The sequence below is a fragment of the Saccopteryx bilineata genome, chromosome 1 (genome assembly GCF_036850765.1).
Source record: "Saccopteryx bilineata isolate mSacBil1 chromosome 1, mSacBil1_pri_phased_curated, whole genome shotgun sequence".
Taxonomy (NCBI): domain Eukaryota; kingdom Metazoa; phylum Chordata; class Mammalia; order Chiroptera; family Emballonuridae; genus Saccopteryx; species Saccopteryx bilineata.
The window spans coordinates 200158994-200173956 of record NC_089490.1 but is presented as its reverse complement, the minus strand read 5'-3'; positions in this window follow the sequence as shown (position 1 = coordinate 200173956).

The window sequence follows — 14963 nt, the reverse complement described above, 5'->3', positions numbered from 1 at the left end:
TTCTGGGCAGATAAAAAGCCAGTTAGCTTTCTATCAGAAATGGAAATTCTTTTTGAATCAGAAAAGCTTGAGTAAATGTATAAATATTTATAAACTAGTAATTAATTTACTTAGAGTTCTATTGTATACTTTGTAATCAGTATTTCTTCTTTTGTAGTAGTAATTTCAGATACTTTTTTAAATTCACAAAATCTCTATCAACGTTTTGGGAAAAGGTTAATTGAGAGAAGAATATCTATTCATAATAATATTCACTTGAGTCAAGAAGTTTTGAAGAAAAATGACAATAAATAATGTACTTTGAAGCAGAACACTCTAGAATGTCGATGTTGCATTTGATCTCAATAGAAATTGGGGCTGTTCAGTGATTTCCCTAAGTTGAAGTATAGCTCAAAATCTTAAGGAGTCTATTGCTTGACTAGTCTGACATACATAAAAAGAATTATTTTTTTGTCATTTTTTAGGAATGAGGAAAGGGTAGAGAAGGAAATCTAAAAAAGAATTTCAATTTCTAGTGGCCAGATCAGATGTGTGGCTGGAAACATACAGGTGCATTGTAGTTTGAAGACCAGTTGATGTGTGATGTTTATATAAACCATTTATGATTTTGATTATTTGTTAAAATAATGCAACATTGCTACAATAACATAGAACATACATACAGCATAGCACGTAGGTAGGTTTATAGTAATGAGTGTGTGAAACACAGTTTATTCTTATATCATTATTTATTCATTATTATATTATTTTCCATATGAACAACTGTAAACCTACTTTTGACCCCTTCTCCTGTATATGACTGCTGCAACTGATTTGCTAAGTTTGTTTTTCTTTGACAATTTGTATGGGAAAAGGTATATATCTCTCTCTGAAACAAAATCCCATAGTATACTATATATTTTCCTCTGATAGAGTTTTACAAATATTTTCCAAGTCCTTGTTTATTCCTTGGAGGTATCATGGAGAGATGAGAGCAATCCTGAAGGAAAAGGATCACTAGAAGAGACTGTATGGAAAACATCTTTGAAAACGTGTGTAAATTTGGAACCGAATGAGTGAAGTTGGGTTGGCAATTCTAAGGGTTGCTAAGTACATCTTAATAACAATGTTGGGGAAAAAAAACCCTGCTATTTCCCTTCAAAAATAAACAACCAAACAAACAAAACAAATTACATTGATAGGACTTGGTACCATTGGTCTTCCTTCCCAGATCCTACACCATGTAAGGATGAGTTGTTGGGGTTTCATCTATGTTCTTAGTGAAGAGAATTAAGAAATCCTCTGAGATGACATCAGCGTAATGGCCCGGGAGGAAGCGATAACTGATAAATCTCCCCCCAAACTCAATAAGATCTTCAACCAGAAACAGAAAAACCTATCCTTGGAGCCTCCAGATGTTTCGCAATACACCCGAAGGTATGGTCAAGTGAAAAATTGGCTAAATATATAATCAAACCCTGAAGGAAATAGGGAGTAAGAAATGCTCTGCTTTCCTCACTAACCTTAACAGTGCAGCTTTCACTGGGAACTGAGAATATAGAAACAGGTGGGTAAAGGGGGTGAATAGATCCAGGCCGCGGCACAAACAGCCGAACCAGGCTGTAGCATGGAGATCCAAGCCGAGGAAAAACTGTGCCTGTGGCAATCCAATCAATACAAGCTAAGACTCACACCAAACCCAGACAAAGAAAGACAAGTGGGGTAGCCATTTCCCCCCGATCTCCTGGTCAGTGCACGCAGATAGTGGGCGAGAGATTCCTCCGACTGCCTCAGCAATGGGCGCTCATGTTACCCCACAGAGAGGCAGAGTCAGGGGCCTTTGTGTGGGCCAAAAGCGGAATCTCCGGACCACCCCAGAACCCTGAGGGAGCTGCGCATGGGAGGGAGTGAGAGCCAATTCCAACACTGCAACTTTTCCATGCGGGAGGCGTTTCAATCAGAGGGTGAGGCGCCTGGCCTGATATCCTGGTCAGTGCGCACAGAGAGGGCAAGAGATTCCTCTCAGCACCTCAGGAGTGGGAGCCCGTGTTATGCCACAGAGGGGCAGAGTCAGGGGCCTTTGTGTGGGCCAAAAGCGGAATCTCGAGCCGCCCCAGCGCCCTGAGGGAGTCGCGCATGGGGAGGTAGCCAATTCCAATGCTGCAACTTTTCCGTGCGGGAGGGGGTTTCACTCAGAGGGTGAGACTTCCGGCCTGATATGCTGGTCTGCGCGCGCAGATAGTGAGCGAGAGTTTCCTCCAAGCGCCCCAGGAGTGGGTGCCCACTGGTGTTACCAGACAGAGTGGCAGAGCCAGAGGTCTTTGAGTGGGCAGAAGCCCCACCTGATTATGCTAGCATCTCTGACTGACTGAGACTTACCCAGAGCCCTGTGCTGAGTGGGAATAGAGTGGGGAGTTGCCAGCTCTTTGAGCCTCTAACTATCCAGGCAGAGGCAGCAGCAACCCCATAGCTGGATTAATAGGCTACTAATTGAGGAAAGAAAGACTAGGAGAGAGGCTCCAGGAACAAAGACTCTCTCACTGTTGGAGCCTATAAATGCTAATGAGCCTCGACTCCTAATGAGACTGAAGCACAATATATGATATTGTCATAGAGACTTATCAACTGCAAACCTCTACCTGAGCGTGCCAAAGGGGCAGAACCCAGGGTACAGAATCACCAACCAGGAAGAGGGAGAGAAAAGAAAAAGCAAGAAGATAACCTCTCAAAATCAAGAATAATCCGCAGACTTTATAACCTATCCCATTTTATTATATTTGTTCGTTTCTTTCTCTTATCTTCATTCTTGATACTTTTTTCTTTTTTTCCTCCTCCAATTTCGTCATTTAACTCTCTGTCGGTCTTACTCTCTCCTCTCCTTGAAATACACTACCCATAAGTGTTACATCTCCCATTATCTTTTCTTTACTCTTCCTTTCTCTCTATGAGGGTTGCACTCCAAAACCCTTAACTCTCTCTCTCTCTCTCTCTTCTCTTTTTTCTTTTTTCTTATTTTAGTGGTACCCTCTTTTTTTCTCTCTCTCTCTCTTCTTTTCTCCCTCTATATTAGTTTCTTCCTTTCTCCTTTACGCTCCTCTCATTCAAACCTCAATAACGAACAAATTATCTTATCTGGGACTCAAATTTATGTTTGTGGATTTTGGGGTTTTTACTTCACCTTTTTAACTCACTAGCAGTGCTCCCATCCCTGGCTCTCCATTTAATCTAGTTCTTGTTCCACTAAATACAATAGTAATTTTTTAATTTGTCCCCCCATTTTCCTGTTTTCCTCTTATTCCTCTCATCATAACTCTTAGTCAACCAACACCTAAAAGCAAATCATTTTATTCTAGACCCAAATTTTTTCCTTATGTGCTTTTTGGGGGTCCATACCCCCTTTTTATTCTGTTTTTTTTTTTTGCCCCATTATTACTTCTCCCCAATTCAGGCCCTCCAGTACAAGCATTGTTTGTTATATTTAGTACAATATAACTCACAGTTCACCACAAGATTTTCTCAAGAAAGAGGGGAGAGGAGAGGAGAGGAAAAAAGGAGGGGAGGAATAATTTCCTTTTTTAAAATTTTTTTTATTTTATTTTATTTTTCCTTAATTAATTACTTTTCTAAAAAAACTATTTGATTTTTTATTTTGTTAACTTTTTATTCTTTATTAAATCTCATTAATACTATCAACAAAACCACCCTCAGATGCCATTAAGGAAAAGAAAATTGAATATCATGGATACAAAAGAAAGAGAGGTAACACAGCTAGATGAGGAAAAATCTATGGAGAAAAAATTTAATATATTGGAAACCTTGGAGTTAAACGACATAGAATTTAAAATAGAAATCCTAAAAATACTCACAGATATATAAGAAAACACAGAAATGCAATTTAGGGAGCTAAGAAAACAACTCAATGAACACAAAAAATATATTTCCAAGGAAATTGAAACTATAAAAACAAATCAAACAGAGATGAAAAACTCAATACATGAGCTAAAAAATGAGGTAACAAGCTTAGCTAATAGAACAGGCCAGATAGAGGGTAGGATTAGTGAAATAGAAGACAAGCAACTTGAGGCACAACAGAGAAAAGAAGAAAGAGACTCAAAAATTAAAAAAAATGACATAGCCCTACAGGAATTATCTGACTCCATCAAAAAGAATAACATAAGAATAATAGGTATATCAGAGGGAGAAGAGAGAGAAAATGGAATGGAGAACATACTCAAACAAATAATAGATGAGAACTTCCCAAGCCTGTGGAAAGAACTAAAGCCTCAAATTCAAGAAGCAAACAGAACTCCGAGTTTTCTTAACCCCAACAAACCTACTCCAAGCACATCATAATGAAATTGGCACAAACCAACGGCAAAGAAAAAATTCTCAAGGCAGCCAGGGAAAAGAAGAATACAACATGTAAAGGAAGGCACAAGATTATTATCTGATTTCTCAACAGAAACTCTACAAGCTAGAGGATAGTGGACCCCAATATTTAAAGTCCTGAAAGAGAGGAACTTTCAGCCATGAATATTATACCCATCAAAGCTATCCTTCAAATATGAAGGAGAAATAAAAACATTCACAGATACAGAAAATATGAGAGAATTTATCATCAGAAAACCCCCACTCCAGGAATTACTAAAGAAGGTTCTCCAATCAGATACAAAGAACAAAAAAAACAAAGCCACAAGTAAAAGCTCAAAGAAGAACACAATAAAACCAAATTTAAACTGTGACAACAACAAAAAGAAAGGGGGAGGAGAGAAAGGAGATTAACAGTAGCAAAGGACAATGGAGTGCAAAAGTACTCACAAAATAGTGTGCTACAATGAACAGGATAGGAACCCTTTTCATTACTTAAAGGTAACCACCATTGAAAAAACCACCACAGAAGCACAAGATTTAAAAAAGATAGCAACAGAGGAAAGATGTATGGAATACAACCAAATAAAAACAAAAGATAGAAAAACGAAAGAGAAGGATCAAACAAGACACAAAACTAACAGAAAGCAAGATATAAAATGGCAATAGGGAAGTCACAAGTGTCAATAATTACACTAAATGTAAACAGATTAAACTCACCAATAAAAAGGCACAAAGTAGCAGAATGGATTTAAAAAGAAAATCCAACTGTATGCTGCCTACAAGAAACTCATCTAAGTAACAAGGATAAAAACAATTTCAAAGTGAAAGGAGGGAAAACGATACTCCAAGCAAATAAACCAAAAAAAAGCAGGCGTAGCAATACTCATATCTGATAATGTTGATTACAAGACAGCAAAAGTACTCAGAGACAAAAATGGCCATTTCATAATGGCTAAGGGGACACTGAATCAAGAAGACATAACAATTCTTAATATATATGCACCAAACCAAGGAGCACCAAAATATATAAGACAGCTACTTATTGACCTTAAAACAAAAACTGACAAAAATACAATCATACTTGGAGACTTCAATACACTGCTGACGGCTCTAGATCAGTCATCCAAACAGAGAATCAACAAAGATATAGTGGCCTTAAACAAAACACTAGAGCACCTGGATAAGATAGGCATCTACAGGACATATCATCCTAAAGTGACTGAGTATACATTTTTCTCCAGTGTACATGGATCATTCTCAAGAATGGACCATATGTTGGGCCACAAAAAAAACAACATGAGCAAATTCAGAAAAATTGAAGTTGTACCAAGCATATTTTCTGATCATAAAGCCTTGAAACTAGAACTCAACTACAAAAAAGAGGGAAAAAATCCCACAAAAATGTGGAAACTAAACAACATACTTTTAAAAAATGAATGGGTCAAAGAAGAAATAAGTGCAGATATCAAAAGATATATACAGACTAATGAAAATGACAATAGAACATATCAGAATCTATGGGATACAGCAAAAGCAGTGATAAGAGGGAAGTTCATATCACTTCAGGCATATATGAACAAACAAGAGAGAGCCCAAGTGAACCACTTAACTTCACACCTTAAGGAACTAGAAAAAGAAGAACAAAGACAACCCAAAATCAGCTGAAGAAAGGAGATAATAAAAATCAGAGCAGAAATAAATGAAATAGAGAACAGAAAAACTATAGAAAAAATTAATAGAACAAGGAGCTGGTTCTTTGAAAAGATCAACAAAATTGGCAAACCCTTGGCAAGACTTACCAAGAAAAAAAGAGAAAGAACTCATATAAACAAAATCCAAAATGAAAGAGGGGAAATCACCACGGACACCGTAGATATACAAAGAATTATTGTAGAATACTATGAAAAACTTTATGCCACTAAATTCAACAACCTAGAAGAAATGGATAAAGTCTTAGAACAATATAACCTTCCTAGACTGAGTCAAGAAGAAGCCAAAAGTCTAAACAGACCTATTAGTAGAGAAGAAATAGAAAGAACCATTAAAAACCTCCCCCAAAATAAAAGTCCAGGCCCAATCGGCTATACCAGCAAATTTTATCAAACATTCATAGAAGACTTGGTTCCTATTCTACTGAAAGTCTTCCAAAAAATTGAAGAAGAAGCAATACTACCAAACACATTTTCTGAGGCCAACATAACCCTCATACCAAAACCAGACAAGGATGGCACAGAAAAAGAAAACTACAGACCAATATCTCTAATGAATACAGATGCTAAAATACTAAACAAAATACTAGCAAATCAAATACAACAACATATTGAAAAAATAATACATCATGATCAAGTGGGATTCATCCCAGTATCTCAAGCATGGTTCAACATACGTAAAACGGTTAACATAATACACCATATCAACAAAACAAAGAACAAAAACCACATGATCTTATCAATAGACGCAGAAAAGGCTTTCGATAAAATACAACACAATTTTATGTTTAAGACTCTCAACAAAATGGGTATAGAAGGAAAATATCTCAACATGATAAAGGCCCTATATGATAAACCATCAGCTAACATCAAATTAAATGGCACAAAACTGAAGGCTTTCCCCCTTAAATCAGGAACAAGACAGGGTTGTCCACTCTCTCCACTCTTATTTAATGTGGTACTAGAGGTTCTAGCCAGAGCAATCAGACAAGACAAAGTAATAAAAGGCATTCATATCAGAAAAGAAGAAGTAAAGGTATCACTTTTTGCAGATGATATGATCCTATACATCGAAAACCCCAAAGAATCCACAAAAACACTACTAGAAACAATAAGCCAATACAGTAAGGTCGCAGGATACAAAATTAACATACAGAAGTCAATAGCCTTTCTATATGCCAACAATGAAACATTTGAGAAGGAAGTCAAAATAATAATCCCCTTCACGATTGCAACAAAAAAATAAAATACCTAGGAATAAACATAACAAAGAATGTAAAGGACTTATATAATGAAAACTATAAACCATTGTTAAGGGATATTGAAAAAGATATAATGAGATGGAAGAATATTCCTTGTTCTTGGTTAGGAAGAATAAATATAATCAAGATGGCCATATTACCCAAAGCAATATACAAATTTAATGCAATTCCCATCAAAATTCCAATGACATTTTTTAAAGAAATAGAGCAAAAAATCATCAGATTTATATGGAACTATAAAAAAACCCGAATAGCCAAAGCTATCCTAAAGAAAAAGAATGAAGCTGGGGGCATTACAATACCTGACTTCAAACTATATTATAGGGCCACGACAATCAAAACAGCATGGTATTGGCAGAAAAATAGACACTCAGACCAATGGAACAGAATAGAAAACCCAGAAATAAAACCACATATATATAGTCAAATAATTTTTGATAAAGGGGCCAACAACACACAATGGAGAAAAGAAAGCCTCTTCAGTAAATGATGCTGGGAAAACTGGAAAGCCACATGCAAAAGAATGAAACTGGACTACAGTTTTTCCCCCTATACTAAAATTAACTCAAAATGGATGAAAAATCTAAACATAAGACCTGAAACAATTAAGTACATAGAAGAAGACATAGGTACTAAACTCATGGACCTGGGTTTTAAAGAGCATTTTATGAATTTGACTCCACAGGCAAGAGAAGTGAAGGCAAAAATTAATGAATGGACTCCATCAGACTAAGAAGTTTTTGCTCAGCAAGAGAAACTGATAACAAAATAAACAGAAAGCCAACTAAATGGGAAATGATATTTTCAAACAGCAACTCAGATAAGGGCCTAATATCCAAAATATACAAAGAACTCATAAAACTCAACAACAAACAAACAAACAATCCAATAAAAAAATGGGAAGAGGACATGAACAGACACTTCTCCCAGGAAGAAATACAAATGGCCAACAGATATATGAAAAGATGCTCATCTTCATTAGTTATTAGAGAAATGCAAATCAAAACTGCAATGAGATACCACCTCACACCTGTTAGATTAGCTATTATCAACAAGACAGGTAATAGCAAATATTGGGGAGGCTGTGGAGAAAAAGGAACCCTCATACACTGTTGGTGGGAATGTAAAGTAGTACAACCATTATGGAAGAAAGTATGGTGGTTCCTCAAAAAACTGAAAATAGAACTACCTTATGACCCAGCAATCCCTCTACTGGGTATATACCCCCCAAAACTCGGAAACATTGATAAGTAAAGACACATGCAGCCCCATGTTCATTGCAGCATTGTTCACAGTGGCCAGGACATGGAAACAACCAAAAAGCCCGTCAATAGATGACTGGATAAAGAAGATGTGGCACATATACACTATGGAATACTACTCAGCCATACGAAATGATGACATCAGATCCTTTACAGCAAAATGGTGGGATCTTGATAACATTATACGAAGTGAAATAAGTAAATCAGAAAAAACCAGGAACTGCATTATTCCATACGTAGGTGGGACATAAAAGTGAAACTAAGAGACATTGATAAGAGTGTGGTGGTTATGGGGGGAGGGGGGAGAGGGAAAGGGAAAGGGGGAGGGGGAGGGGCACAAAGAAAACTAGATAGAAGGTGACAGAGGGCAATCTGACTTTGGGTGATGGGTATGCAACATAATTGAACGACAAGATAATCTGGACATGTTTGTTATCTTTGAATATATGTATACTGATTTATTGATGTCACCCCATTAAAAAAATAAAATTATAATAAAAAAAAAAAGCAATCCTCCATCGGTATTACTCTCCCTCGGAGTATATGTATGGGGAAGTGGGAGAGCAGAATTAGATATTTCGAAAGTAAATGTCTAAATGTAAAACAAGCATGGAAATCTATAGTAATTCTGGTATTATATTTGATGTAATTCTGGGAACCAGTACATTCATAAACATACAATACCAATGTTGTATGCTAAGGATTTATTGAAAGTTATTTAAGAGATCATTCTGGCATTTCTTCCACATCCCTATTTCCATGCACACTTAGTTTTCCAGTGAAGTAAAGAAAGCCAATGGTGTCTGGAAGAGTTTTCTGAGATCACAGGAATGAATAGTTGCACTTCTGCCCTGGAATTCATTTCTCCTGCCCACACTGCAGGAGGGTTTCAGGACTCCCCAAAATCCTATAGGAATTCTATCCATTTTGGAATTTTGTCAGGCCTTGAAATCAACCCTGGTCTGAGCTGTCCTCCAGGCTATGACCAATCAATCAGCAGAATCCCCAACAACTTCTATAGCACCTGGGAGACCCAGAGTGCCATACAATCATATAAGTGGTTTGGAAATGTGTTTTAATGAGGTGCTGGTCCTAAGAAAAAAGAAAAGCTTGATTCTAATTAAAGCTGAAGCCAAGATACTTTTTTTTTTTTTTTTTGCTGTTACATTTAAAGATAATTTGGGGAGGTTTTTTTAGTTATAAAAGCTGCATGACTCCACATTTAGACCAATTTCAGGGAGAATTTGCAATATTACTAATATGTACCCAAAACCAGTGATATGGACGTTTATGTTTAACTTTGTGAGGAGAGTGTTCACAAAAAGTTTTAGCGTTGGAAGAAACTCTCAGATTCCAAATTCATCAATTTACTGGATTTTGAGTTTTAAAAATCCGAACCACTGAGTTTTGCAATGGCTGAAGAGCTTATTTTAGGATGTTTCCCCCATTGGGGGGGGGGGCAGCTGAGCTGTGCAAATGTGCAAAAATATTTATTTGAATCTCTTACCCTGCTTCTAAATTTACCCTAGAAATGGTTTTCAGAAAATTTTATTATGCCAGAGCTGAAGGCGATTTCAAGATAATGAATTCAAAAGTTTGAAGCTCATTTCTAACTTTAGACGCTGCTCTGCCTGTAAAATATTTTCCCCTGGAACTAACAGCCTTCCTTTTCACACTGTGGTTCACTTTAGTCATTATTAAACTGCATCCCATTCTAGCCAGTGTGGGTCTTTAGTTAGAGCTCCCGTTTATCATGAGATACATTTTTGATTTTATTACTGAAAAAAAAAATGGGGGTAGAAGGATGAAGAAGAAACTCAAGACAGTATCTAATTATTGTACAGGTAATTTAGCCAAATCAATATCAGCCCCCTGCTAATTTTGTGACTCTGAGCTCCAAAGGAAATCTCTAGGCCAATTGTAACACTTTTCTAGGTACCACTACTAAAGGATCCAACATAAATGGACTGACGTGTACTTGTAAAGGTATTTATGCAACAATAGCCCAAGTCTCAATATGTAATTCATTACAAAACTGGAGCACACATGCTCTGCATTGAGTATTTACCCTTGTAAGCAGCAGACCCTGGGCCGGCCCATGGTGTTTTAAAACTTTCTATGACTCAGTTCTTCTACTCAAAAAGTTTAAAGTCTTGTAGAGAAGACAGGCTTACATGCAAATAATTATAATATTTTATCAAATTATTTATTATAAACCTAGCAGCTTCTGACAAGACATTATACATGCTAATAATGAGTATTAGGAAACACCTCTTGGAAGCAATAATGTGTTAACCATAAAATAAGTAGGATTTTCCAGGAAGACCAAAACAGGAAAACAGGTTCACCTGACAAGTGGGTGAGAAAAAGTCAGACGGTTTAGCCAGGTAATTTCTTATGGCTTTCTAATTCAATATATAGGGGGGAGCACAGTAAACAGCAGGTTCAGTTTTCAGGTGGTGGAGGACAAGTCATAGCAATAAACACACACTTTATTTTCTGAGCAATGGAAAGACGTTTAAAGATTGACAGCATAAAGACTGCCTCCTGCAGAAAGATCGGCACTGGAATGAGATCGCTCCACTGTTCTGTGAACTAATGAAGAGTCCATTGGGGTGGAAAGGATGACATGTGATTTTGACTTGTTAAGTTTGGCTTTACAAGTTTGAGGAATTCAACACAGTATGGTGCATGTAGGACAGATTTTTAATTATCTCTCAAGGACTGTTATCAAACACTTGTTAAACACCCTCCTCTGCTGGGTAGCAATGATAATTCATCTTACCAAGCAATGACATCTCATTCTATTCTGACAACTTTTTTTTTTTTAGTAAATTCTAGCTTACACCTTTGCTTAAGACAATTCAAAGCATCTTCTCAAAAAGCCTATGTTGAATGCCCTGCACACACAAGCTGTCACCTGCAAAAAAAGACCTAGGGTTGGGGAATACTTCTGCTACCTTGAAGACTGACTTTCTAAATTATAGTTGAGTACAATGTTATGCTTTGAGTTGACCTAGTGGAACGTAATAGTATGTTTACTGATGACTTCAGGATTTTCAGATACAGAATGAAAAATATATGCACTTAAAATGATACATTTTTAAAAATTAAATGAAGACATGGAATTTTTAAAAGACCATGTGGAGTTCTATAAATGAAGCTAAATTAACTAGAAATGTCAATGTCACTGAATATATTAGCTAAGGTGCATCAGTAGAACAAAGGTGACTAGTAAATAGAAAGTTTTTGACAGGAAATGCAGCGTACACACATACAGGAGGTACTAGGGACAGGAATGTCTGGACGCTGATGTATGAAAGAAAACACCTTATTGACCCATCTTCCTGAAGCACCACCACAGGTGGATGAGCAGGAGTTTACAGGCAAACCAGACATGCTAAGCACATCCCGGCCCTGGAGTGCAGATGCCAACCGGACATTAGAGAGCAGCTTCTGTGCTCACAGCAACGCACCTGGTGATGGGGTTTAGGTCATATTAACAGGACCAGCATTTGGGAAAACTGGACAATGAACAGAAGACAAACAGAGATGCACTGACAACCCATGTGTCTGTCCGAGACGTCTCCGACCACCAACCTCCTGAGAACAATGCCCACTGCTTTACTCCCACTGCCCAGTGCTCCTGCATGTTTCTCTTCTGGCCACACTGATCCATATGACACAATGTACCAATGCCAACTTGGAACTTTTCTACTCATCTTTTCAGTATACATAATCTCCAAAAAAAGAGATATCAAAATTATGCTTCCCTTTTCCTTTGTGTAATCCTATGTCTTACAAACAAGAATGTGCTAACAGGCAAAAGAGATTCCATAGAGTCTCACTTTATCCATCTCTGAGGGAGGCCATTCTACTTCTAGCTGAGTCACATTCCTCCTTTGGCATTCTATAACTCAAATATTGAGATATCAGGTTAACGACTGTTAACACGTTTTATGTAGATAATGGAGGAATGTGAGAGGAAAAAAAGAAAAAGAACTGGGTAAACTCACCCACACACATGCATTCACATCAAAGCAAAAAATACATGTAACTACAAAAACCTGTGTCCTACAAATGGCCACCGGGCCATAGCTGCTACTTAAAATAGTCTTCTTCCCTTTGGCCTTAGCAAGCACCTCATCTATGCATGATCCATTGCCTGGTGCATGTATCCACACCTTCATTCCTGAAGACCCTGTGTCAGGAACAGTCTCGTCTACCCTGTTGTTTTATTTTCCTACTGAAATTTGTCACAGGATATGGATGCACTAGGTCGGGTGCTCCTGAAATGTGTGACATGATGTGGATGCTTGCCAGACATACTTCTTCCTGCCACCAGGAAGGAGACTGGATGCATGAACAACTCATGTTACCCCCAATGGTCAGGATCATCTCGTCGGGAAAGTACGTTCCTTTCTGTCCATGGGTTCAGTGCCAGAATAAACCCAAAGTAGCAGTTCCAGCTTTTAATTCAGCAGACTCACTGCTTTGTCCCTTTGGAAACACAATCCTCCCTTGAAAACTAGGACCTGTAAACTGGCAAACCCCAAAGGTACAGACCCAGGAAGAAGAATTCTTATTAGGGAATCTTCAGGGGCAATTTGAGAGAAGCATGTCCTTGGCCACACAGGACAATATAAGTAGACTCATATAGTAATCATTCAGTAAGTAGCACAGGAGTTTCAAGTAATTGGGTAAATATGTGAAAAAATACAAGAATAATTATATGGGTTAAAGAATAGGTAATTTTGGGATATGGATAAATCATTATTTTTTCTCTTTTCCTACCCAGACAAACAAACAAATGAACAAACAAAACAAAAAAAGGAAAGAAGGAAGGAAGGAAGGAAGGAAGGAAGGAAGGAAGGAAGGAAGGAAGGAAGGAAGGAAGAAGGGAGGGAGGGAGGGAGGGAGGGAGGGAGGGAGGGAGGAAGGAAGGGAAAAACAAAACAAAAGAAAACAAAAAAATGAGAGTGTAACTTTTTAAAAAATGTAATCAAAATTTTAAGATAGCCTCACATGTTCTAAATAGTCTTTAGAGAAAACAAGAGAAGATCTTCATTAGTATTCTAATTTTTCTACTCTGCATGCTTTTCCCAAAGATTTCATTCTAACTATTATTTATGTTATAACATCAGAAAAGGTAGATTAAAAAAAATCCATAGCTCTGAAGGTAATTTGCTGTAATTTTTACAAAAGTGTGAATATTTACAAGAATGCAAAAGCCCATGAAATCTGTTATCTTTCATTTCTGTCTGGTACCATAAAATAACATTCCATACATATTGCTAATGGTAAGCACATGAATAACTCTACCCTAATATGGAGACTATTTGGTTATTCGTTCCCTCTGACTCATTCTAAGTATTAAGCTTTAGCAACCTTAAGAAATGATTCCTTCCACTCATTTTAAACCCAGTATATGAATACCATGGTATTCTGACTGTAATTCCTTTAAATGCATCATCTATAAGGTTGACAAGATAGACGCCAACAAAACACAAATGAATTAATAAAATAGGTTAAAAGAATACACGAAAATGTGATTAATAATAAAAGTAAATAGATCCTATTTACTAGCAATTGCCACGGTAAAACTAGAAAATATAATTTTTCTTTAGCAATAGCAAGCAGTGTTCTTTTATTCAGATATAAACTTCACAAGGACTAGATTAGGACAGATGGATAAAGTTATAAATGCTCAGGGAAATATTTTTTTAAAAAATTAATAAATGGATAGACAAACAATGTTCTTAGCTAGAAGTACTAATTGTTTTAGAATTATCTGATCTTGTGAAGTTAATTTATGAATTTAACATATTTCAAATTAAAATCCCAACAGAACTTTAAATAAGTATATAATTTTTTTCTAAAGTTTATTAAGAGATATGAGCAGACAAGAATATCAAGTTTTATTCTGAAGATAAATAAAACTATTAGGTTGGAGAAAAAAAGTGATGGAGTGAATATAGCTCACCTAATACTATGATCTACTTTAAAGCTTTAAAGTCAAATCATATTATGTCAATAGAGAAATAAAGGTCAATGAAGAAAAGTTGTGAGTTTATGAACAGACATAATTTTTTATTATTATTTTAGCTATAAATGACCAAATTTTGAAAATAGAGAATAAGTAAATTGTGAGAAGAGTCAAAATTAATATATCCTATTAGAAAATCCTGATACGTGATGTGAGAGGAAAGGACACATATTAAAGTAAATGTATATGTAAGGAGGGGATGAAATATTTAAAAAGTTATAAACTCAAATGAAGAACAAAGACGTTCTATTTCTTACCTTGCTGAAGAGGCAAAATTTATCTTGTTTTACGAAGCCAAGTGAAACAATAACTGATTGAAGAACATCTGATGTAC